Source organism: Megachile rotundata, chromosome 12 (assembly GCF_050947335.1).
Source record: "Megachile rotundata isolate GNS110a chromosome 12, iyMegRotu1, whole genome shotgun sequence".
Classification (NCBI taxonomy): domain Eukaryota; kingdom Metazoa; phylum Arthropoda; class Insecta; order Hymenoptera; family Megachilidae; genus Megachile; species Megachile rotundata.
The window spans coordinates 10,557,638-10,581,962 of record NC_134994.1 but is presented as its reverse complement, the minus strand read 5'-3'; positions in this window follow the sequence as shown (position 1 = coordinate 10,581,962).

The following is a 24,325-nucleotide window of genomic DNA, read 5'->3' as shown; positions in this document are numbered from 1 at the left end:
ATACATTTCAATTTTTCTTGAATTTCATATGCATTTCAATTTTTCTTGAATTTCATATACATTTCAATTTTTTTTGAGTTTCATATACATTTCAATTTTTTTTTAATTTTATATACATTTCAATTTTTCTTGAATTTTATACATACTTCAATTTGTAATCCAAGTTCAATTTGCATAGTCAATAATTGACCTAACATTTTATCATTCTTTTAACATGGTGGCTGTTCTGATGCATCACAAATAAATCATTGTGCAAGTTAATTTCGAGACAAATCTGTAAACTCGAAAATCAGAAAATGTTAAAATTTTAAGATGCATAAACACGCGCGAAAGATCCACACTATGAATCCTTAAGTACACGGCGTACCACATCTACATGAATGGTGTCTAAATAAATAATCGTGGGTAAGGTCGAAGGTGGAATTAATTCTTAGTGGTCTGATACATTCGGTAGGCGAAATTTGGTGGGATTAGCAGAACTTTCGGTCGTGTGTCGTCAGCAAACGAAACCGCAGAGTGGACCGATCTACGGGGAGATCCGTATGCACGTGGCGTTGCATTTCATTAAAACGAAGGGGATGGGTCGCGAATGAATCCTGGAAAAAGAAAATCGTGGTCGGAGAAGGAAGGAGTCGTGTGTCCACGTTGCTCCAATTACCAGCGGGCTCATGAAATTCACCGGCCACCCTCGTTAACAAAGCCCCGCGCCCGTGGTGCATAATAAATTTCCATGTTTTTCTTTTCCACATAATTAAAATTTGAAAAGTTTCTTCGAATTAACGCTCGCGGTACCGTCGTCAAAATAGCTGCTTCTTTCGCGTTCGCATATTGAGGTATTCCTGGACATAATTCTCTATTAAAAGTGGGTTAATTAAAATTTGTCCGGGATAATTCGCTGGATGATCTCGCATTTTGAACAAGATACCGAGATAATATTCGTAGGTAACTTTCGACGTGAAAAGCTTAACGAAACAACGCACCAATTTTTCTCACCACCAAAGGGTCATTCGGTCGTTTTACCGGCTTACTTTTACGCGTTCGTTCTCCACAAAGAAACCGGGGAAAAATAAATTTTTTTCTTTACAACGGCGTAGTTTGCGGCGGTGGAAACTCCTCGTATAACGTCCAATGTATCGACTCTTCCTTGGGAATATCAGAGCACACGTGGTTAAGCATGTATCGCTTTTTCTTACTTTTTTTCGGTACAATTGCAACTGCAGGAAGAAGCTAGTTCGAGAGTCGAGAATAATAGATCTCGTGTGCTCGTTCACGAAACAGTTAGCCTGCTTCACGGTATTTATTCGTAAACTTAATAATTCTCGCAATTACTCGCCAACTTCGGAACGTATTTGTCTCGCGTAAATTTACGCGGCTGATTCTGCCTCGAAAGTTCGCCACGTTCGAAAATGATGTTCATTTTGCTATTGTTGAGAAAATGTGACAAGTACAATTACTGTTAAAAGTTCCAAATGGTGATTCTGGAGGTTTGGAACTCAGGGACAATGATATTAGATATTACGGACTTTGAGACTTCGTTTTGAAATTTGATCTATGATGTTGGATCTTGACCTTCATACTTTGTGTTTTAATGCTTTGTGTTTTAAATTGAGACTGTGGGATGTAACTTGATACTTTGAGACTTCACTTTGAAATTTGATCTGTGACTTTGGATCTCGATCTCCATACTTTGTGTCTGAATGATTTGTGTCTTAACTTGAGACTGTGAGATGTAACTTGATACTCAGAGGTATGTTGTGATATTGGGACTTTGCGACTTCACTTTGAAATTTGATCTATGACATTGGATCTCGATCTCCATACTTTGTGTCTGAATGATTTGTGTCTTAACTTGAGACTGTGAGATGTAACTTGATACTCAGAGGTATGTTGTGATATTGGGATTTTGCGACTTCACTTTGAAATTTGATCTATGACATTGGATCTCGATCTTCATACTTTGTGTCTGAATGCTTTGTGTCTTAACTTGAGACTGTGAGATGTAACTTGATACTCAGAGGTATGTTGTGATATTGGGACTTTGCGACTTCACTTTGAAATTTGATCTATGACATTGGATCTCGATCTCCATACTTTGTGTCTTAATGCTTTATATCCTAACTTGTGACTGTGGGATGTGACTTGATACTCTGAGATTTGTGATATTGGAACTTTGTGCCTTCAGTAGTAAATTGAAATATCTGACAATAGCAACAGAAGGAATGTTTTGCATTTACGTCCAACTCTGCATTCTTTATAACAGTTCCGTGTTAACCGTCCGAAAGCGTCCCTCGTTGCTTTTCCATGGTAAACCTCGTCGAAAAAGTGAGACGGAAGTATTCTACGAATTCAGGGAATTTACTTACGCGTGTCCGTGTGTAAGTACACGTGCAAAAAACAGTTAGCGTTGAAAAATGGATTCGTCTCTGGTTTTCGTACAAACGTGAACGTATTTAAAGCTCGCGGAACGGAACGACGAGGCAACAGCAACAACAGGACGGCCACTTAGTTTGAAATTCTGAGTGATTAAGTAACACGTTAACACAACGGTCGTGTCTCGCGTAGAAAACAAAGCGGTAAATGTTACCGAGGGCGCGAGCAAACGAAGACCGATGAGAACGAACAGCCGCACTTTCTTTTTCCCTCGGTGTTCTCGAAAAGGCAAGACCGGATACGCTCGGTCGAGTGCGTCGTTACAGAAGCTTAGGCGAAAGCTCGCTCTGCCCGCGAGTGCTAACGGTAGAAACGGCCAGGAACAGATAATGCTCGCGTGAGCGCTTAATGCATTACCACAGGAGGCGGAAAAAAATGCTAACATCCTGTTTTCGCGAATAGTTTAAGATGTTCTGCGAGGTTCGTAATGTAGCCTTTACACAAGGACTGCTCGAGGATCTTTCAAATTTTACACTCCGCAAATTTTCAAGCATTTCAAGTTTTCGTGTATGGAAATTTTCATGGCTTCAAGTATTTGGAACATTCTACATTCTCTCTGGATGGAAACGAGAAGGTGCGAGATCTTATTACACATGTTAATCCAATCGCGTTACATTATCTGGAGCAAGCTCATCTTATTTAAAATTGAAGTTCCATCTTGTCAGACTGAATATTTTAACGATCTAGGATTTCGACTACTCACCTTCTAGGTTCTCCAAGGTTATGCAGATTTTAGGATTCACTTCCAAGGTATCTCTGATTCTCTCTCTTTTTCCTAGGTTCGTAGACTACATATTTCAGATTCTTTATTTCTAGAGTAGACTTACTTCTAGAGACTCATAGATTGTTTCTAAACTCTAGAGTGTACTTCTACTTGTATTTATATTTTTGTACTTATACTTGTATTTATATTTATGTACTTATACTTGTCTTTATATTTATGTACTTATACTTGTATTTATATTTGTGTACTTATACTTGTCTTTATATTTATGTACTTATACTTGTATTTACATTCGTGTACTTTTACTTGTCTTTATATTTATGTATTTATACTTGTATTTATATTTTTGTACTTATACTTGTATTTATATTTATGTACTTATACTTGTCTTTATATTTATGTACTTATACTTGTATTTATATTTATGTACTTATACTTGTATTTATATTTATGTACTTATACTTGTATTTATATTTGTGTACTTCTACTTGTATTTATATTTTTGTACTTATACTTGTCTTTATATTTATGTACTTATACTTGTCTTTATATTTATGTACTTATACTTGTATTTACATTTGTGTATTTAAACTTGTATTTATATTTGTGTACTTATACTTGTTCATTTTAAAGTCTCTCAAAACTAACGGCAGTAAATCTTAATTTAGGTGAAAATCGTTGCAGAAGACTGTACCAAGATATCTGAAAAATCGAAGACTCAGCGAAACAGATCAATAGCGTCATTTGGTATTACGATTCCAAGGAAGCGCCTCGGTAAAATCGTAACGTCGAGTACTTTATTCCGTTCATAAACGCGAAATGGATTCGTAGACTATTCCTGCTGGCTATCTTCGTAGGATTGTTCGCAATGTCTCGAAGCAGGGTTGCGTATACCGAATTAAAATAACGTAATCACAGCGTCTCGATCTTGGAGGTGCATTTTGCAGAAGCGAAAGAAGTTTCGGAAGAATGCGGATTGGATCGTTTGCCGGTCTCTTGATTCTCGATAACGTCCCGGCGAGGAAAGGGGATTCGTACTCGGGCGAGTTAATTGTCCGTGGCGCGATTGCGGCGAGGACAGAAGCGCAGCGCGCGGAATTCGCACGGCCATCGAGACAATGTCGTTGCCGTGGACAACGTTTCGGTAATACGGCGACGAAAGCACCGGAAACCGTGGCGAGCGTTTTGCGAGACGGCGAGCAATAAAATTCTCATGAAACCGGGATCCTCTCTCTCGGAAGATCTCTCCACCGTCTTCGGCATTGTTTCGCGTTATCATTCCGTTCCGTTTCTTCCCGTCGTGATTCGCCACTAAGAAGCTTACTTTCAATACGAGAAACCGAGAACTTGTACGGTTGGAAGGTTCCACGATCGTTGGCTGGCTCTTTGTTGTTTCATTTCTGATCGTCCGTCTTCCTTTCTTCGTCGTCGTGCTCGATCTTTCGTCGTTTCTTTGTGACCCTCCCTCATCAGTTCCGCGAACCACGCTGCTTCCCTACCGTTCTTCCCTTTACCCTCCGCTGTCGATCCCACTTATATCAACCTGTTACTGTCCGCTCGTCGAAACTTTCGACGGATCTGTTTTTACCCCGTTATCGCATTCCCAGGCGAGCCTTCGTGATAAATCGTTCACCTTGAATCTAGAATGATGCGCGGATATCTCTTCCGCTCGTTAGCTTATTCGTCCGGTCCGTTCTTTCTCATCTTCTTCGACCGCTGTCCGTCATACAAACTGCTGTCTACCATCTACGGCGAGTCCTCAATTACCAACGTTGTATCGTCGCGTTAACTTTCGCCGTAGCTAAACGCAATTAACGAGACTTTTCTTCTGCCATCGCCTCATTTTTTCGCGGTTTGTCAGCTTACGTGACCATCGCTGGGTCGCGTTTAGAATCCGTGTGTCTCTTTACTTGTTGCACGCTCGCTGGGCACGTAGCGAGCCACCGATTCCCAGCTGCAAAAGTGTCGCGGAATACGACTAGCTTACTTTGCTTTTTACGTCGATTGTTCTATTTCTGCTACCACGTATGAGTCTCTATCGATCGCATCTTTTCTTGCGTTATTTGGCGGATGTGACATTCGCAGCTGGACAAATAATTTCTACACCGTACTGTTTGTCCGCGAGCCGAAGACAAATTGCACCATTATTTGAAGCTTCGATGTCGTATATTTCGAACAGGGAAGAATCATTGCACCAACGAGGAAATACCTTTATATATCGTATGATTTGAAGACACATTCGATTGAAAAGTACTGGGACTTTAAAGACATAGGATGTTCCATGAATTGAACAGTGATCTCGTAACGGGAATTCTTGTTAATTTCTGTATGTGTAAGAAAACAGAAGTATCTACGATCTCTTGTCCACGACTAACGTCTGGTCGTTAATCATAACGATCGTTTGGAATTACGTATAATAACTAGAATTTGTTGCCGGGAAGAAAATGCTGCTGGATAATCAACGAGTGTTTTTAGCGTAATCGAGTACGAACACTTTAGATGCGGGAAGTATCAGAAAATCCGTAACGAGACTTGGTACCGAAGTATTATTTAAACATTATCATTACACTTGGGAAAATTATAATTTTATTATATAAAGGAATTTCAGATTGCTGTATTCAATATTAACGTTGTAAATTATACTTTTATTTACTGTTTCTATGACAAGTCATTAGAGGTATAAATTATGTTGATGATGGAAGAGTTCTCGTCTTCTTTTTAGCACGAGCTGATTCCAAAAATAATTCTTCAAAAACTTGGAGTTCGTAAGGTTTAAAGACTTCAAGTTCGCAAAACTTTAAAGACTCGAGTTCCAATATTGACTGCGGTAATTTGCGTGATCAGAATAATCTTTTCCTGGGTCCCTAACTCAAGTCTCTCCTTTAGCTTCAAAATGTCTATAGGCTGCTGCTAAACGTTGTCTCAAACTTTAGAGTAAGCGATCATCTCTGATTTACATTAATAGAATTAATAAAAAAAAAATAAGTGTTCCAGTAACTTTGTTGTTCACGCGATCATTAGAGCAGTGCGCTGACGTCTTATTACGTCTTCCCATCGTTTCCATTTACGTGTCCCGGCATATTAATGACCTCGGCAATGTGATTAAGCAAAATGAGGATACGGGATTCGAAAGCTGCTCCGGCTCTCCTCACGAGTGTCTCGTAGCTTAAACTCGTTCATTGAATCTAATCCATGGAATATTTAATATCTCATCAGTCGAGGTATCGGTTAAGCATTTAAAGCGTTTTCGTGTTAAACAATATTCACCCCGGGATGATTGTAGACTTGAAGCAGCCACATTAAAGCTCACCATGGGTGGTATACTGAACGCGCGAATGAGGAACTTTAATGAAAGTGTTTAAACGTTTCGTCGATCTGCGGAGTAAGACAAGTAATTATACGATATTACGCGATGTTCTCTGCTGTACAATCGTTGAGACACGCTGCGTTGAACACGAAGGAAACCGTAAACGCAATTTGCACCGGGAATGGTAATATATTTAAAGTGTCACATGCAAGGGCGAATCGTTGCTTTCTTTTGCATTTTCAACGACGTTGTTAATGACCTTGCGGATGAATCATGATCACAATTATTCATAAGAGCAAAAATTCGATAACCTTCGATGTTAACGTCTAAATGGCGAATTTTCAAGCGATGTTTTTAATGCTTGTGGATCTACGACTATGCACGTTGCGCCGACAGTTTGATGCCCGTGTTATTCGATATAAGCTGCATTGGATATTCCGGAATTCTGTTCGGTTGTGCGATATGAACGAGAAACACGATATCCTTGTAATAGTATTTGCTCGGATGGGAACCGATGACAGCCACAACAGCTCTTAGCGCTCTATTCTAACTTTGCCAACATTTTTGCTTTTAATTTGTTTGTAACGTAAATCAGGAAATGTTATTGATAAGGTATCAAATAACTAGCGGGCGATTTTAAAAAAAGTAAATTGCAATTCTTTACTGACGTTTCACGGCAAGAGCTAATACAAGAATGTCTTCATTGACACGATCCTGTTTTGCGGACAACCCCGTCAGCATGATTGCTTAGGGCACTTGGGCCCAGCGACGTTCCCTGAGGAAGGGAAAGTGCAATGACAAAAAGCGGATGGCCTGTGTCGGCTAATTCTCAAATCTCCAAATTCTGAATGCTCCAAATTCCCAAATCTCCAAATTCTCAAAGCACCAAATTTTCAAATCTCCAAATTCTCAAAGCTCCAAATTCCCAAATTTCTAAATTCTCAAATCTCCGAATTCTCAGCGCCCCAAATTCCCAAATCTCCAAATTCTCGGCGCCCCAAATTTTCAAATCTCCAAATTCTCAAAGCCCCAAATTCCCAAATCTCCAAATTCTCAACGCCCCAAATTCCCAACTTTCCAAATTCCCAGCGCCCCAAATTCCCAAATCTCCGTTCGTTAATTTCTATTTTCTAACATGTCCAAAATCACAAACTTTCTTTCAATGGTTTATAGGGGTTAGTAAAATGTACTTCATCTCTTGGTGCACCATCTTTCCTCCACCTCCCTCTCCATCTTTGCAATGAGAATAAAAATAGTCCTAAGTGTAGATTTAATGTCTTGTTCCTTGGTGTAGTCCTTTATATTTGAAATTATTATAAGACTCCTATCAATAAACCTCGAATTTCAGAATGTTTGAATAAAATTTTGAGCAAAAATTTTTCTCTTCATTCCAGTATTTCCGCGAGAGGTAGAAACTAATTTCAGCAGAAATTCATGCGCTGTTCAGCCCGCAAAATTATGTTTCGCGTGCGCGAAGTTACGATGGATATTGAAACAAAAAATACGGGCAGACGAAGTGCATTTGCGCATATGTCAGCTTGTTATGACGGAATATGTTAAAACGTTCGTATTTGTTGACAATCAGTTTGTTTACAAGAGTTTCACGCAATAGCGAGCCGCCGTTTCGCAAACACGCCCGGGCTGTCCATCAAACGACACCGGCTCTTTCGCGGAGAATTATTGGCTCTCCGTTGGAAGTAATGTACCGTTTTTCCTTTCTCGCGTTACAGTACAGCAAATAGAATTATTTCGAAATTCTGCCTCTATTTGGTCCGTTACGTACTTTCCGTTATTTGTTCGCGATGCCGCGCTGTCGATTCCGCTATATTGTTTCCGCAACGCAAACATCGCGAATTGATATTTTTCCGGCACAGTTTTTATTCTTCGAAGGCTCCTCAGTTTTCATTGTTTGTACAATTTTATCGAGTTGTTCGGGAACTTCGCTGCGAAATTCGATAATAAAGTTTAGATAAATTCTTCACAATTATTTTGTGTTACACGGTACTTTACTTCGATACGGTCTCTTTTATAAAAAATTCTTACAAACTTAAAAGTTCAAAATTAAAATGGTAATTGCATGTCCAGGGAATGACAATATAAACTACTATATCATAATACAATTTTTAATATTCATTATTCTGAATAGTCTTTACAAAAGCTCTGACCGAAATTTCGAATAAAGCCCCAAAATTTAGGTTTCAATCTAACGTAGCATAAATGTTTTCTGTCCCAAAATCGGGTCAAATGCCATATCCCGAAAATTACTATTTGCATAGTAAGTGCTATAATGCAGGTTAGTTTTTCACTGAAGTCACTAAATTGTGTGGACGCCATGGACCGTCCAAAAAATTTCTCCGGTTACTTGGCTGGAACAACGAAAACCTTTTTCCAGCCTTCGGATTCCTGCACGCGTACGCTAAAAATGAATCTTCTCGCAAACACGAATTCGCGTATAGTCCGGGAAATCGTACTCCCGTTTCGCAACGATGCGCACAGCCAACAAGGTATGCGTCATAAAATATTCATCAGCTCATAAACGAACGTAAAATCTTCAGTTTACGGTGATTATTGTGCTAATCAAACTGTTTTATGCGAATTCCAGCGAGCAATAAACAGACATTGAGTGCATGCAGATTGCAGAAGGATCAAATTGTGATGTTTAGGTTTCGTATTTTATGCGTTAATGGGATTTGATGTGTAGAATATTCATTTGGGGATATTGGATTTAAATTTGATATGTGGGATGGTATTGTTTTAAATTACTGTTGTTTGATGGTGCTGTATTGTTGATGACTATGGACTGGGCTGAGTGTGATGGAACTAAGATGGCGGCCGACGGTCTCTGACTGAGGGGAGGTTAGGGTGGTGATTTAAGAAGAGGATAGTATTCTCAAATTTTGTAGTTTTCCAAATCAACTAATTCTCAAATCTCTGAATTCCCTAATTTTCAAATTCTCAAATCTCCGAATTCTCAGCGCCCCAAATTCCCCAATTTCCAAATTCTCAAATCTCCGAATTCTCAGCGCCCCAAATTCCCAAATTTCCAAATTCTTAAATCTCCGAATTCTCAGCGCCCCAAATTCCCAAATCTCCAAATTCTCAGCGCCCCAAATTCCCAAATCTCCAAATTCTCAGCGCCCCAAATTCCCAAATTTTCAAATTCTCAAGTCTCCGAATTCTCAGCGTCCCAAATTCCCAAATTTCCAAATTCTTAAATCTCCGAATTCTCAGCGCCCCAAATACCCAAATCTCCAAATTCTCAGCGCCCCAAATTCCCAAATTTCCAAATTCTCAAATCTCCAATTTCTCAGCGCCCCAAATTCACAAATTTCCAAATCTTCAACTTCCCAACTTCCCAACTTTCCAATTCCCCAACTCCCCAACTCCCCAACTCCCCAACTCCCCAACTCCCCAACTCCCCAACTCCCCAACTCCCCAACTCCCCAACTCCCCAACTCCCCAACTCCCCATCTCCCCAAAACTCCAAAATCCCCAATTCACCCCAACCCTAAAAATCCCAGTCCACGCGACAAAGAGCCTTAAAAACTGTTTAAAACGGAAATGGCTCCGGTGAAAATTGCTTTGACAAAGCTGTCCATAGGTGGTCACCGTAAGAAGGATTTGAAGATCACAGTGGATGGTATTCCCGGGTGAATTCAAAAATGTATGGGGAGTCGATAAGCGGAAGACGAGTTCCCGGAGTTTCTCGAGCTTTCTCTTTGCTGTCGTTATACTATCGAAACATGCTTCACGTAAGATCACTGGCACGAGAGGAAAACTTGTTGGAAGAAATGTTCTCTCTTACCATGGTGTCTCTTGGTCTCGATCGTCAGACTGCAATTTTTATCGGTCCCGTGGCTCGATACGTAGCTTACAAGCTACAGCAATTTGCATTCCAATGTCTAGCATCGACGTTTCGGATTGCTTAACGTGCTGCCTCTGTTTTCTTCTTCTATCGATGTTTTTCCGTGTGTCACGACGCGACGTATTGACAAGCAGAATAATATCGAGAATATGTACTTAGCGACTATTGATAGCATGTTATATTTATAAAGGAGGCACGAGAAATTACGTTTTCAACGTCTCGAAGTCTTCTTATTCTTCATTTTGTGGATCAAGTGTCTTGCTGAGACATTGATCAAATAACGTTACATAAATACATACAAATGCGCGGATCAAATATACAACGATTACGTAGATCAAGCATGCATATGTGATCCAGCACGTGGATTATGTGAATATGGTCGAATACGTGTTATCAAGTACATATGATGTACATAAATTAAATACACATGATTACATACATATGATCAAACACATGTGGTCAAGTACATATGATGAAGTACATAAATTAAATACACATGATTACATACATATGATCAAACACATGTGATCAAGTACATATGATGAAGTACATAAATTAAATACACATGATTACATACATATGATCAAACACATGTGGTCAAGTACATATGATGAGGTACATAAATTAAATACACATGATTACGTACATATGATCAAACACATGTGGTCAAGTACATATGATGAGGTACATAAATTAAATACACATGATTACGTACATATGATCAAACACATGTGATCAAGTACATATGATGAAGTACATAAATTAAATACACATGATTACATACATATGATCAAACACATGTGATCAAATACATATGATGAAGTACATAAATTAAATAGACATGATTACATACATATGATCAAACACATGTGATCAAATACATATGATGAAGTACATAAATTAAATAGACATGATTACATACATATGATCAAACACATGTGATCAAGTACATATAATGAAGTACATTACTTACAAAAGAGTGTCTAAACGTAGATTAAGTACATATGATCAACTACATGTGATCAGGCACATATGATGAAGTACATTACTTACAAAAGCGTGTCTACAGAAATTTTCAACTTGATCATGAGAAAAGATGGTTCTATCTGAGTATTACCCTAGCCGCCATGTGTATGTCTCACACGGTGCTCACAGTTCAGCAAGATCGTTTTTACGTTTCTCTCGTCGATGAATCAGAATTGAACTTAGTCGACGATTCACCGTGGCTGCACTTTGGCAGAAGTTCGACAAGGGCTCGAAGATGGAGCACACAAACTGCGATAACTAATGAGATGCGCGACGCGACGCTTTGAAACGTCGGTGCCAGATATCTCGACTCCCAGTTACCAACTAATTATCTAGTAACATGGAAATCGTGGCCAGACACGCGTGAACGATCGATCTGAATTGTTCGAGTAACTTTCGCTCGCATCATTCAGGCCGATTATCTTTGATTCGTTTACAGGGAGGTTCCCCTTTTTCGTCGTACAAAGCCGCCGTGATTAAGTTTCCCCGTTGTAAATTACACGCGAACGAACAACACTGCTTTGATTAAGGAATTCGCCGGGGGGATCGAGCTAGTCGTATAGAAACAGAATAAGGAGACGAGAGAAGGTGTAACGAACCGGCGGAGAGAGAGGGAGAATTAATGTACCTGGGTGAAATCACGAAGAAATAAATTAGAATAGCGGGAATATTGGACAGGGCCAACGCGAGCTTGTGATTTTACGAATAATAAATTTCGATATCTTTACGAGTGTACATAAATTTAATAGATAACAGTAACTACGCTCGAGTCTGGCCCACCCGGCTTCTCTCTCCACCTCCTATGGATGCTGTCTATTGGTCGCGGGCGAAACTACGGTAACTTTTATTCACAAGGTCACTCGATATCGTAACTTTCGAACGGACGAGTAGCACGTGTCTCGATCATGTTCCTCGGGATTTCGCGCGATATACGTTAATAGGCCTCTTAACGATTCCGAGATGGTTTCTCTAATTATTCCGTATTAAATTGCTATCGTATCTTCAATCTCTTAATCCCTCAATCCCGGCAATTAGTACCTTATTTGGTGATTTAGCGGAATCCGTACTTGGAATATTTGAAATGCTTGAAAGAATCATTAGCTACAAATGTTACTAGGCAGACTTCTACATAGGGTCTCTCTTCAGATAGTATCCCTGAAAATCCTCAAACTTTTATTCCCTTAATGACTTCCAAATTTCTACCTGATCAACTTGTAAAATGTACATACTTCCAAATTATCTAATTTCTAAACATTTCCTAAGTTTCCTTCCAAATAGCACCTAGCTTTCCAAGATTGCAGTGAAATTTAAAAATTCCGAGGCTCTCGTATCTGCGAATCTTCATATTAGCAATTTTTCTCCGTTATCGCGATTATTGGCTATTACTTAATTCCCGGATGGTTGTTCCAGATCGTTAAAGAAAAACGAAGTCGTTGGATAGAAGAAGAAGCTTATGTTTTATGGCGGTCGTTCACGAGAGGAGCAGAAATTTTGTAGAAAGGCCGTTCCGAAGGTCGTTAAGGGATGTTGGAAATGATATTGCTACGTCTAGTTGGATCGCGAGCTGTATTTAAAGGTCCCCGGAGGCGCGTCCTTGGCGATGCTGTCCTTGAAGCAGTCCTTTCGTGATACAAACTGATCATTATGCAGACACGTGATCTGTTCGAATTCTCTTTTATCAAAACGAACGAAGCAAATCTTCCTCAACGAGGAATCGAAAAACTGTTGTCCCGACCACAATTTACGAGTATCAACTTTTTTCGCTGTTAGGCTGTTGTTACTCAAAACTGAAAATCCCCGTGAAATTAACCAAAGTATGCCCGCCATTAAACGGCAATAATTGCGGAACACCTGCGCCGTCGCGTAAATCAGTTTCCCTGGATGCACCGTGCAGAAGTGTAATTCGCTCGTGCATTAAAATTTCTATTTATAACCTTCGCGGTTACTCTACTTTATAACGCGTTATGTGCGGGTGGCCCTGTGCGGTAACATTTCATTTTCGCTTTGGTGAAGTTATCGAAACGGGAAAATGAAAAAAGGATTAAGGCGGTGACGAATCTCGAACACTGGAAATCTAGATTGCCAGATCTTCAGGACACTTGGATTTTTAATTTCTGATTTTTCTAGATATGTGGATTATCTCTAAACTCTAATGTTCCTTGATTATATCTCAACTAACGCTTCCTAAAATTCTTCATATCTCTGGATACATGTCTGGATCCACATATGCACCTGAGCACCACCTAAACACGTTATCCACCCCATCCCTAAATGTCTACATCGTTAGCTATACTCGAGATTCCCATATACCTAAATCCTCAAACCTCCAGATCCACATACAGAGTTAGATACCTACCTTACTAGATCTCTACATCCTTGAACCTCTACCTGCTCCACATTCTTACATCATATCCCCATATTCAATATCTCTATGACCCTAGATTCAGACATTTAAATTCATGTATTCATACACCCGACTGTTCATAAACCCTTCTCATACCGCATCCCTAGTTTCAATAGAAGTTCGAAAAATCTCGTTTTCAAAAAATTCTCTCTACCCGAGTTTCATTAGACCTCCGAGCAGAACCCCATAGTCAAAGCACGAACCGTGTACTTAATCGAAAATTACCCGAGATCAGAATGTCGGGTCCAGTACCGAGAATGTCGTCGAGTTCGCTGAAAGTCTATCATCAGGCATTGAACGTAGCCACCGAGTGCTGCGTACAGGTTTTTAATCTTCCATAAAAGCGTGTCGAATGATGCAGCTACACTTTGTATTACAGCGTGTTAATACAGGAGGACATTACCGTAACACATCTACGGATCTGCATCCTGCGTAACCAGATTGCGACAAAGGAATCGTTCCTGGTCGCCGATCGAAGAACAGGGTCGAGCGCTGGTTGAGGAGGAAAGAACAGTTTAGACAAGAAGTACCGTGCTGCCTGGAGGTAAGCAGGTGCGCAACAACCTATCGCCCCTTCTGTAACTTCGTTCGTATCTTTCTTTCTCCCGTGGTCTCGCTGTTATTTCTCTTCCACTTTATCGCTCCCTCTCTTTATCGGCGCTCTTTTTCTCCGTCCCGCTCTATCTGTTCGCGACGCGCGCACACGCTCAGTAGGCGAGGGATAGAGAAGAATGTAAATTGTGGTCGCACACGAGGAAAATAACCGGCCCTCCGTTGATGCGTACCTTACGACCATTCGTAATTTCGTTCGCTAGGGTAATTCCTAGTCGTTCGTCCCCGATACGATACTCACGGGCGCTGTACGGGCTTCGAAATTTGTGGGAAGCGTAGCATAGCGGAGCCCATCGGCTATCGTATCGTAGGCGGCAGCTCATCTCCCGACTTAACAGTTGGGGAGAAAATATTTGCCTACAGCCTTAAATTGGTAAAGCAGTTACACGGAAGATCCTCAAATCCCAGTCCTGCAATTCGATCAACGTCCCTTGGGGATCGAAGGATACGGGACGTAATTATATAGGGATATAAATATTGGCGTATTGGGGTATGCATAGTTTCAGGTACGGAATATAAACATATATAGGAATTTTTAAGATGTCTACGAATTTATGAACGCAAGAATCTATGTATACATGCTCGTGTGTCTGCATCTATATCATAAAAAAATTTTCCAAAGAAGTCAGCTTATTAAAACGCCCATAACAGTAAATCTTGTTCGAGCAAGAAACTCGAGTAGCCTTGAAATATTTTGCAAGATGCTTAGCCACAACGAGGTGTAATCGTCGCTTATACAAGGCGGAATAACGTCCTTACAAAGTAGCAAAGCATGTATTCTCCGTAGAGTAGCGGTATAAATTAAACATGAGATTGATCGAACGGGTTCTTCTGTCGCGTGTTTCCATCCTCAAACATTGACATGTCCAAAATCCAAACATATGGAGCAAAAAGGCAGCGATTAATGAACCGGTGCAGCCAAGATACACAGAGTGGAGGAAAGAAAAACTCGTCCCGAAATAAAACAAGTAAGACACGGATGTTGGCAATCAGCCGTTCGATTGCCCCGGTCGTATCGCTTCGAGATGAGCTAATAAGCGGTATTAGACACTGTATGTACGCTGGATAAATCATTGAATCGCGGTTAAATCACGGGTTCCAACGATGTTGCTCGGATAATTTCTATGGCGCATGGTCCGAAACAATTAATCGGTCATTGCGATCGTCGACTTTGCATGTTTCGATGGAAAAGCTGTATTTATGGAACTAGTTCTCGACCAGATGCCGCGGTCTTTCCTTCCATTTTTCCGTCGACCTTCGAACCGTTTTTGCTGCCTAATCCTATTAACAGCGTCCTATTAAATTTTATTGAAATCGTATGCCTGTTATTACGTCGGTACGCGAGAAACGCGAGCATCGGAATTTCCGATCCTTCTCCCATTTGGCAATTAATTTACGGCTATCTGTTTGCTACCGGGTCGCGTTTTAATTGCTCCAACAACCAGTTGTTTTTATATCGCTAAATTTTATTCCGCGAGAGTTCTCTCTAATGAGAAACTCACGGTTAATCGTTGCACTTTTCAATTTTCGAAATTTTTAATTACAGGGGTTGCAAACTTTTAAATTGCCGGGTACTTACGTTTACAAATTTGCAAATGTGCAAAATGGCATGTACTTGTATTTGCAAATTTTCAAAATTGAGAAAGATCGAAAATTTTCGAGGGTGTAATTTTGGAGATGTATGAGTTGATTATGTTGTCGATTGTCGCATCAGAGATGTAACAGTAGTCAACACAGGTGTCTACAATAGACATAACGCAGGGACAATAACGTCGAAAATTTGGTCGTGAACTGCAGAAATTCTAATAGCAACTCTGTTTCTACTTACACGTTAAGTTTCTTCTCGCGAATCTTCGTAACAATTAAGTCGACGATCAACTCTGTGAATTATCGTCCGAAACGTGCTCGAATCTGAAATCTTCCATGCGAAACAGCAGAATTTAATTAAAGCCAGACTTAACTGCCTCTCACCTACACGCCAGGGCAATGTAATATCGGGAACCTGTGTGCAGCCTCTGATCAAAGATATAGAACGTAAAAGGAGATAATATTAAATTCTACGTAATATTTTATAATTTCTACCCGTTATTCAATTAACGTAGGGTATGATTATCTAATATTATTGATGTGTAATCCTCTTTTAATAGGTAAACCTAGTTAGAATCGAGATACATTATATCTATTTTTCACAAAATGTTACAGTAATTATAGAAATCTAATATTAAATCTGAAACAGTGAAACTTTCATTGATACATTTAATACTTGTGCAACTTTAATTTCTACATATGCGGACATAGGTGAACATACGTGGACATATGTGAACAATTATCACATGTGAACACTTTATTATTATTATGAAAAAAATTAAAAAAAAACAGTTCAACAGCCAACCTTAGAAATCACATTTTATGATTTTTATTTTCATTTTAAAAATTCAGACACGAGTTAACATAATATGTGTCCACATAAATAGCACGTGTCACATGTTCCACTAACTCTTCGTACTTCGTATCAAATAAATTAACTTTTTATTCAAATCTCTTACAAAACCCAAATTCCTATCACGCTGTGTTTTACCTCGTTCAAAGAAGTTTATAAATAACTTGTTTCTCTACCGCTTATTCATTTCGACTCTAATCGCGTAATCATGTCTTCGGAGAACTCGGAACAGCGGGAGACTCTTTGTCGAGATATTTCTTCATTGCCATGACAGCGTTGTATCCTCTAGAAAAATGAGGAGGGAAGAGGATCACCGCAATTTGATCAGATATCCACTCTGTTTCGTGAAATTATCCCCTACATTTTTGTGGTATTGCTGATTCTGCATTGAGATTTACGATTTTATCTAGCGGCTATAATTTGTGAACATTCTCGTAGTTTGCCGGAAATTGGTCAATGAGAGGCGATTAGATTTTTCTGCGTCGTTAGGGAATTATAGGGAGGCAGGGATTATAGGTGGGTTTGAAAGGGATTTCTAGGTTTTCAAGTTTGCAAATACTCAAATTCTCAAATTTCCAAATCCTCAAATTTCCAATCTCTCAAATTTCCGAACTCTCAAATTTCCAAACTCTCAAATTTCCAAACTCTCAAATTTCCAATCTCTCAAATTTCCAATCTCTCAAATTTCCAATCTCTCAAATTTCCAATCTCGCAAATTTCCAATCTCTCAAATTTCCAATCACTCAAATTTTCGAATTCTCAAATTTCCAAATTCTCAAATTTCCAATCTCTCAAATTTCCAAACTCTCAAATTTCCAATCTCTCAAATTTTCAATCTCTCAAATTTCCAATCTCTCAAATTTCCAATCTCTCAAATTTCCAATCTCTCATTTTTCCAATCTCTCAAATTTCCAAATTCTCAAATTTCCAAATTCTCAAATTTCCAATCTCTCAAGTTTCCAATCTTTTAAATTTCCAATCTCTCAAATTTCCAATCTCTCAAATTTCCAATCCCTCAAATTTCCAAACTCTCAAATTTCCAAATTCCAAAATCTCCAAATTCCTAAATTCCCCAAATTTCCCAAAATCCCAAATTTCCAAACCCCCGACTTCTCAAATTTCCAAATTCCAAAATCCCCAAATTCCTAAATTCCCCAAATTTCCCAAAATCCCAAATTTCCAAACCCCCAACTTCTCAAATTTCCCAATTCCCAAAGTCCACAAATTCCTAAATCCCCAATCTCCCAGATCCCCAAATTCTAAACTTTCCCACTTCCCAAATCTCCAAATTCCAAACTCGCCAAATTCTCAGCTTCCAAATTTCCAGCATCCACTAAATCACGCCCAGCGTAGAATCCTCGACCTGTTACTAAATCTACAGGTCCTGACCTATCTCGACAAGAATTCTAGTTACGCCAATGTCAGCAATCCGAAGGTTCCATACAATCACAGCTTCTTCGCAATCTTCTTCTACAGACATCAATTATCAACAGATATTATACATATTACAGATATCAACCAACGATCATCAAATCAAAATTCAAAATTTTTCTAATAATAAAAAAGAAACTTTTAATCGCTCCCAGAAACAGAAGCATTTTTGTCAAATTTTTTCGTGGCTCAGGCGTTTAAAATTTCGCCACAACGACAGGTTTGGCAGATTAGCAAACATCTCACGCGTTCGCGGTGCCAATTTCGTTGCTAAAGGCAGACTTCTCGGACGGTGGCAATGAATTTTTATCGGCTTAACGCCAGTCATTTGTTCCGGCTTGAACGTGGAACGGTAATACTTAATCTCGCTAGAAATTCAACCGCAGTCGGTTCACGTAGATCCCTTTCCCGAAAGGATATTTAAATGTATTACCACGGAAGCTGGCGGGCTCATGAGAAAATTCACGAAAAAATTCCTTCCGCTGACGAACCTCGGGGAGAATTATTCTCTTTTATTCTTTCTGTTGTTTCCGCCACGAGTTTCTTAACTTTTCGAGCTATGTTAATTGTTTTGCTTACTTGAACAAACCTTGTAATTATGGGATTTACTAAATTTTAAATGTCTTTGTAAATTGTCATTTTAAAGTACTTTTCAAGTTGTTGGTTTATTAAATTTTGTGAGTTAACTTATCAAATTTTTAGGCTAGAAAATTGTTTAGTTTACAAATTGATAAAGTAGTAAGTTGTTAGTCTACGCTTGTTTTAATTTCACAAGTAATTAAATTATTGTTAATGATGATCAAATTTAATTTTGACAACGAAGAGTTCAATTTTGACTAACTTTTTATTCAGTGACATACAATGTGAAATTAGTAAGAACATCAGTTAGAATGTGTTTGAACATCAATTGCAGAAAATTCTGTTCAATGAAAGTTCAATTTTGACGAAATTTTTATTCAGTAACTTACAATGTGAAATTAGTAAGAACATCAGTTAGAATGTGTTTGAACATCAATTGCAGAAAATTCTGTTCAATGAAAGTTCAATTTTGACGAAATTTTTATTCAGTAACTTACAATGTGAAATTAGTAAGAACATCAGTTAGAATGTGTTTGAACATCAATTGCAGAAAATTCTGTTCAATGAAAGTTCAATTTTGACGAAATTTTTATTCAGTAACTTACAATGTGAAATTAGTAAGAACATCAGTTAGAATGTGTTTGAACATCAATTGCAGAAAATTCTGTTCAATGAAAGTTCAATTTTGACGAAATTTTTATTCAGTAACATACAATGTGAAATTAGTAAGAACATCAGTTAGAACTTGTTTGAACAATTGTAGAATATTAAGTTCATTTGAGGTTCACTTTCGACAAAATTTTTATTCGGAAGCTTGTAAAATTCGTAAGATGTATCAAATAGAACATTCTGCTTGTGCATTCTACTTTATCATGGCGTAGCGTATTGGACCTTTATTATGCTATACTTATTTATCGACCGCTGCATATACATGGCGTATCAAAGGAAATCGCTCCGTAACCAAGAAAAAGAACGACCATCTTACATCGACCTTTATTCTGCAACAGAATCCGAACAAATTTGAAATAAGATTAGCCTTTTCCTCCGAGACATCCTTGCAGGATTTTAGCATCGAAATTCCTTTGCATTTTTGTCCACCGTCATTTTTCGTTGTTCAGCCTCTTGCGATATCTCCAGCGGGGATGATCGATATCGGACTTTTCCACGGCAATAAAATCACTCGAGGGGTCAACGACGGAAAAACGACGGGGCAGAGAATCGCGAAGAAGCGTTTCAAGATGAAAGTTTGAAAAGTCAAAGTAAACGGCAGGCTTCCACTATGTTTAATTGGGTTCAGCGTGGAACTCGATGGCGTACGTGGCCGATGGCGTAAGAAAAAAGGAGAAGGTTCAGATTTTGCGGGATATTGATTTCTGGAATGCCTGGTATTCCCGACACAAGGATGAAATTTGTACCAGTCACGTTACCCAGGATTTTCGCTTTACGGCCCCGCGACGTTCTTTTTTTCCATCTTCGTTCATTCGCGCCCCGCCATTATCTCGTACCGACTCCGTTTTGCTCGCCTCTTATTGCCTCGACGAAACGTGGCTGTAAAGTGAAACAAACGATTCCACGGGTTTTTACGCTCGTTCGAGTCCTCCACGTACGAGCTCGCGTTAAGAAGACGAAGAGAACGGACCGTGGAGGGCAGAAGTAGCCGCTGAACTCGTAAGTCACTCCGCTAATTTCGTTCGCCACCGGAAGATTTCCAGCTGCCATTTGCGGGGATGAAGATTTATCGACTGCTCCGGGCGTCCGGTCTCGCCTGTGACTATCGATTACCGATAGCTCATCGATACCTTATTGATGCACGATATATCGATAATATCGGCTAATCGCTCGGACTACATCAATTTGTTCGAGATAGTGTGTCATGCATTTATTATTGCATGTATGAAACATGTGCGTATGGAGAAAATTAACTTCGAAGATTAGTAAACTGTCTTTTATAAAATTTTGATAAATATAAATTTTATGGAATAAGTGCAAAGGAGTTCAATAAAATAAGCAGCAACGTTAATTATAATACATGATGTATTTTATACATATGTACTTGACTGCACATGTGTGTATGAGTATGTTTCTCATAATTTGTCAAGACTTAATCATATTATTGAAAATTTGAATAAATCTAAATTTTATAGAATAAGTGACAAGGAGTTCAATAAAATAAGCAGCCACGTTAATTATAATACATGATGTATTTTATACATATGTACTTGACTGCACATGTGTGTATGAGTATGTTTCTCATAATTTGTCAAGACTGAATCATATTATTGAAAATTTTAATAAATCTAAATTTTATAGAATAAGTGACAAGGAGTTCAATGATAGCAGCAACATCAATTATAATGATGAATTTTACACATATATACTTGACTGTACATATGAGTACGTTTCTGAAGATGGTGCGTAATTTATCAAGAATTAATCAAATTACTGAAACTGAGTCTTCACGTCTACATATCTGTGTCTTTAAGCTAAATTGTTTAAATAGCATTACTGTTGCATTACTATGTTACTGCAAATAATTCAGGAACCCAGAAAATGAACTTCCTACCTGAAAAAATTGCAATCTCGAAGCTTAAAAAATTTGAAACAGTATATAAAAAAGAGAATAAAAATCTGAGTTATTAAAAAATAGCAAACTTGATGGATTTCAGAGGAAAATCTCGTATCCGGAATATTCGTGATCGACTTTCTCCGGGCGTCAGCGCGATGAAAATTTTGTGGAAGTTCCAAAAGCGAGGCTGCTTATCGTTCGCTAACGAGCAACCAAGGCCTTTAAGTCGCCTCCTTAGTTGGGCTCGTTTAAGCGTGCAGGTTAATGGAATTAGTTGGAAGCGCGGTCGACTTTTCCACCGCAATAATTGGCCAGATTAATTATGTTTAGCTTATCGAAATCTCCCTCTCGTCCCTTGATCACGATCAATGAAATCGCGTATTCAAGAGAGGACGAAGCCCAAACTCCGAGGACCTTAACGGTAACTTTACTCGAAGAGGCTCCATTTCGAGCGTGTCATTAAACATTCCCTCTTTCATATCGAGCTTCGATTGAATATTTTATGAGGTTTTCTTAAGATGAATCGAAGAATCCTTGATGAAGAGAAAGTTTCTTACTCTTTTTTTGCTACTCGTTAACCCTTCTTTGTAACCGCCTGTAGATGGGGCGTGCTTTGTATCGGAAATGAACTTTTATTGTATTTGGGAAATGTACTCGTAATTTTATTGTTTTTAAATTGTTGGATTTTTCTGGGTCTTTATATTTGCAAATTTAGATATTTTTATAGGTTCAAGTTTCCAAATTTCTGAATTTTCTAATTTACAAGCTTTTAAATTGTCAAATGACCTAACTCCCAAGCTTCCAACTACTCAAATCCCCTAATTCCTATATTTCCAAATTTTCAAAACCCTAAATTCTCAAATCTTCTAATTTCCAAATTTCCAAATTTTTAAACCCCTAAATTCTCAAACCCCCAAATTCTCAAAACCCCTAGACTCTAAATTTCCAGCTTCTTAACTTCCCCAATTCCCAAGTTTCCAAATCTCTAAATTTCCAGCTCCTCAACTTTCCCAATTCCTAAGTTTCCAAATCTCTAAATTTCCAGCTTCTCAACTTCCCCAATTCCCAAGATTCCAAACCCCTAAATTTCCAAACTCTTAAATTTCCAATCTCTCAAATTTCCAAACTCTTAAATTTCCAATCTCTCAAATTTCCAAATTCTCAAATTTCCAATCTCTCAAATTTCCAATCTCTTAAATTTCCAATCTCTCAAATTTCCAAATTCTCAAATTTCCAATCTCTCAAATTTCCAATCTCTCAAATTTCCAAATTCTCAAATTTCCAATCTCTCAAATTTCTAATCTCTCAAATTTCCAATCGCTCAAATTTCCAAATTCTCAAATTTCCAAATTCTCAAATTTCCAATCTCTCAAATTTCTAATCTCTCAAATTTCCAAATTCTCAAATTTCCAATCTCTCAAATTTTCAATCTCTCAAATTTCCAATCTCTCGAATTTCCAAATTCTCAAATTTCCAATCTCTCAAATTTCCAAATCTCCAAATTCTCAGATCTCCCAATTTCCAAACCCCGAAATTTCCAAACCCCAAAATTTCCAAACCCCTAAATTTCCAAACCCCTAAATTTCCAAACCCCTAAATTTCCAAACCCCTAAATTTCCAAATCCCTAAATTTCCAAATCCCCAAGTTAAATTTCCAAACATCAAGTACCTCAAATTCGTCAATTTCGAAATATCCCTAAATCGTGCAAGATGTCAAATACCTCCGAATCGAAACAAAGACAGTGTTGGAACAAATTGACTAACGACGAACGAGGATCTTTTTCTCTCCATTTTATCGATATGTTTCTGTTAACACGGGCGTTGATAATTATTGAATTACCAGCTGCATCAACAGGCCGCGTTCTCGCAACGACCCATGCATATATATGTCTGCATTTATTGGAATTTGAATACCTTGCTGGTGATAATGCACATACGGGTCTGATGATGAGTTTACCGCTCCGTACTGCGTACATCATGGAGCTGCATTAATTAACGCGAAAATGGATACAAAACAAGAGTTGTTCCGTTCGATTTGAAGTCAAGGGAATGGCGCAGAGGCTGGGGAATGGTCGGCTGGAAATGAAGAACGCTCAAAGAGGAGGACTTCAATTAAGGGGAAAAATTTATTACCGCGCATATATTTATTTCAAATAAAGGTAAAACGAATATCTTGTTACAATTGTAAAAAATATTTCTTCATATATTTTATCAACGTGTTGCAAATTTATTTGCATAGCGCCTCGAGTGCAAATATACATTTCAAATTTTCACTTTCAGAATTTTGAATTTTTTAGTTTTCAAGATTTGAAGTTCTTAAGTATTCAAGTTTGAAGGTTTCGAAATCTTGAAATTAACTAAATTGTGGAACTCTTAGATTCTTATATGGGGATATTTGTAAATTGTCGAATTATGAAATTTTTAGATTTACAAGATCCTAAATCCTAAAAATATTTTTGAGTTCATAAATTCCTAAATCCACTTTCAAGATCTCCAAGTTTCTGGACTACCAAATCCTTAAATATGGACTGCCATATCTTTAGACCCCTAAACCCTTAAACTTCCACCTCCCTAGATTCCCTTCCAGTTCAAATTCCTGAATTCCTTATCCTTAGATCTTCAAAGCCCAAAACTACCAAAATCCCCTAGACTTCTATATTCTTAAACCCTTAAATCCCCAAACTCTCAAATCCTTAAACCTCTAAAGTTCCATATTCCCAAAATCCCTCCTCAACTCCCTAAACTCCTCATCCTTAGACCTCCAAACTCCCAAACTTCCAAAATCCCCTAGACTTCTATATTCTTAAACCCTTAAATCCCCAAACTCTCAAATCCTTAAACCTCTAAAGTCCCATATTTCCAAAATCCCTCCTCAAATCCCTAAACTCCTCATCCTTAGACCTCCAAACTCCCAAACCCCCAAAATCCCCTAGACTTCTAT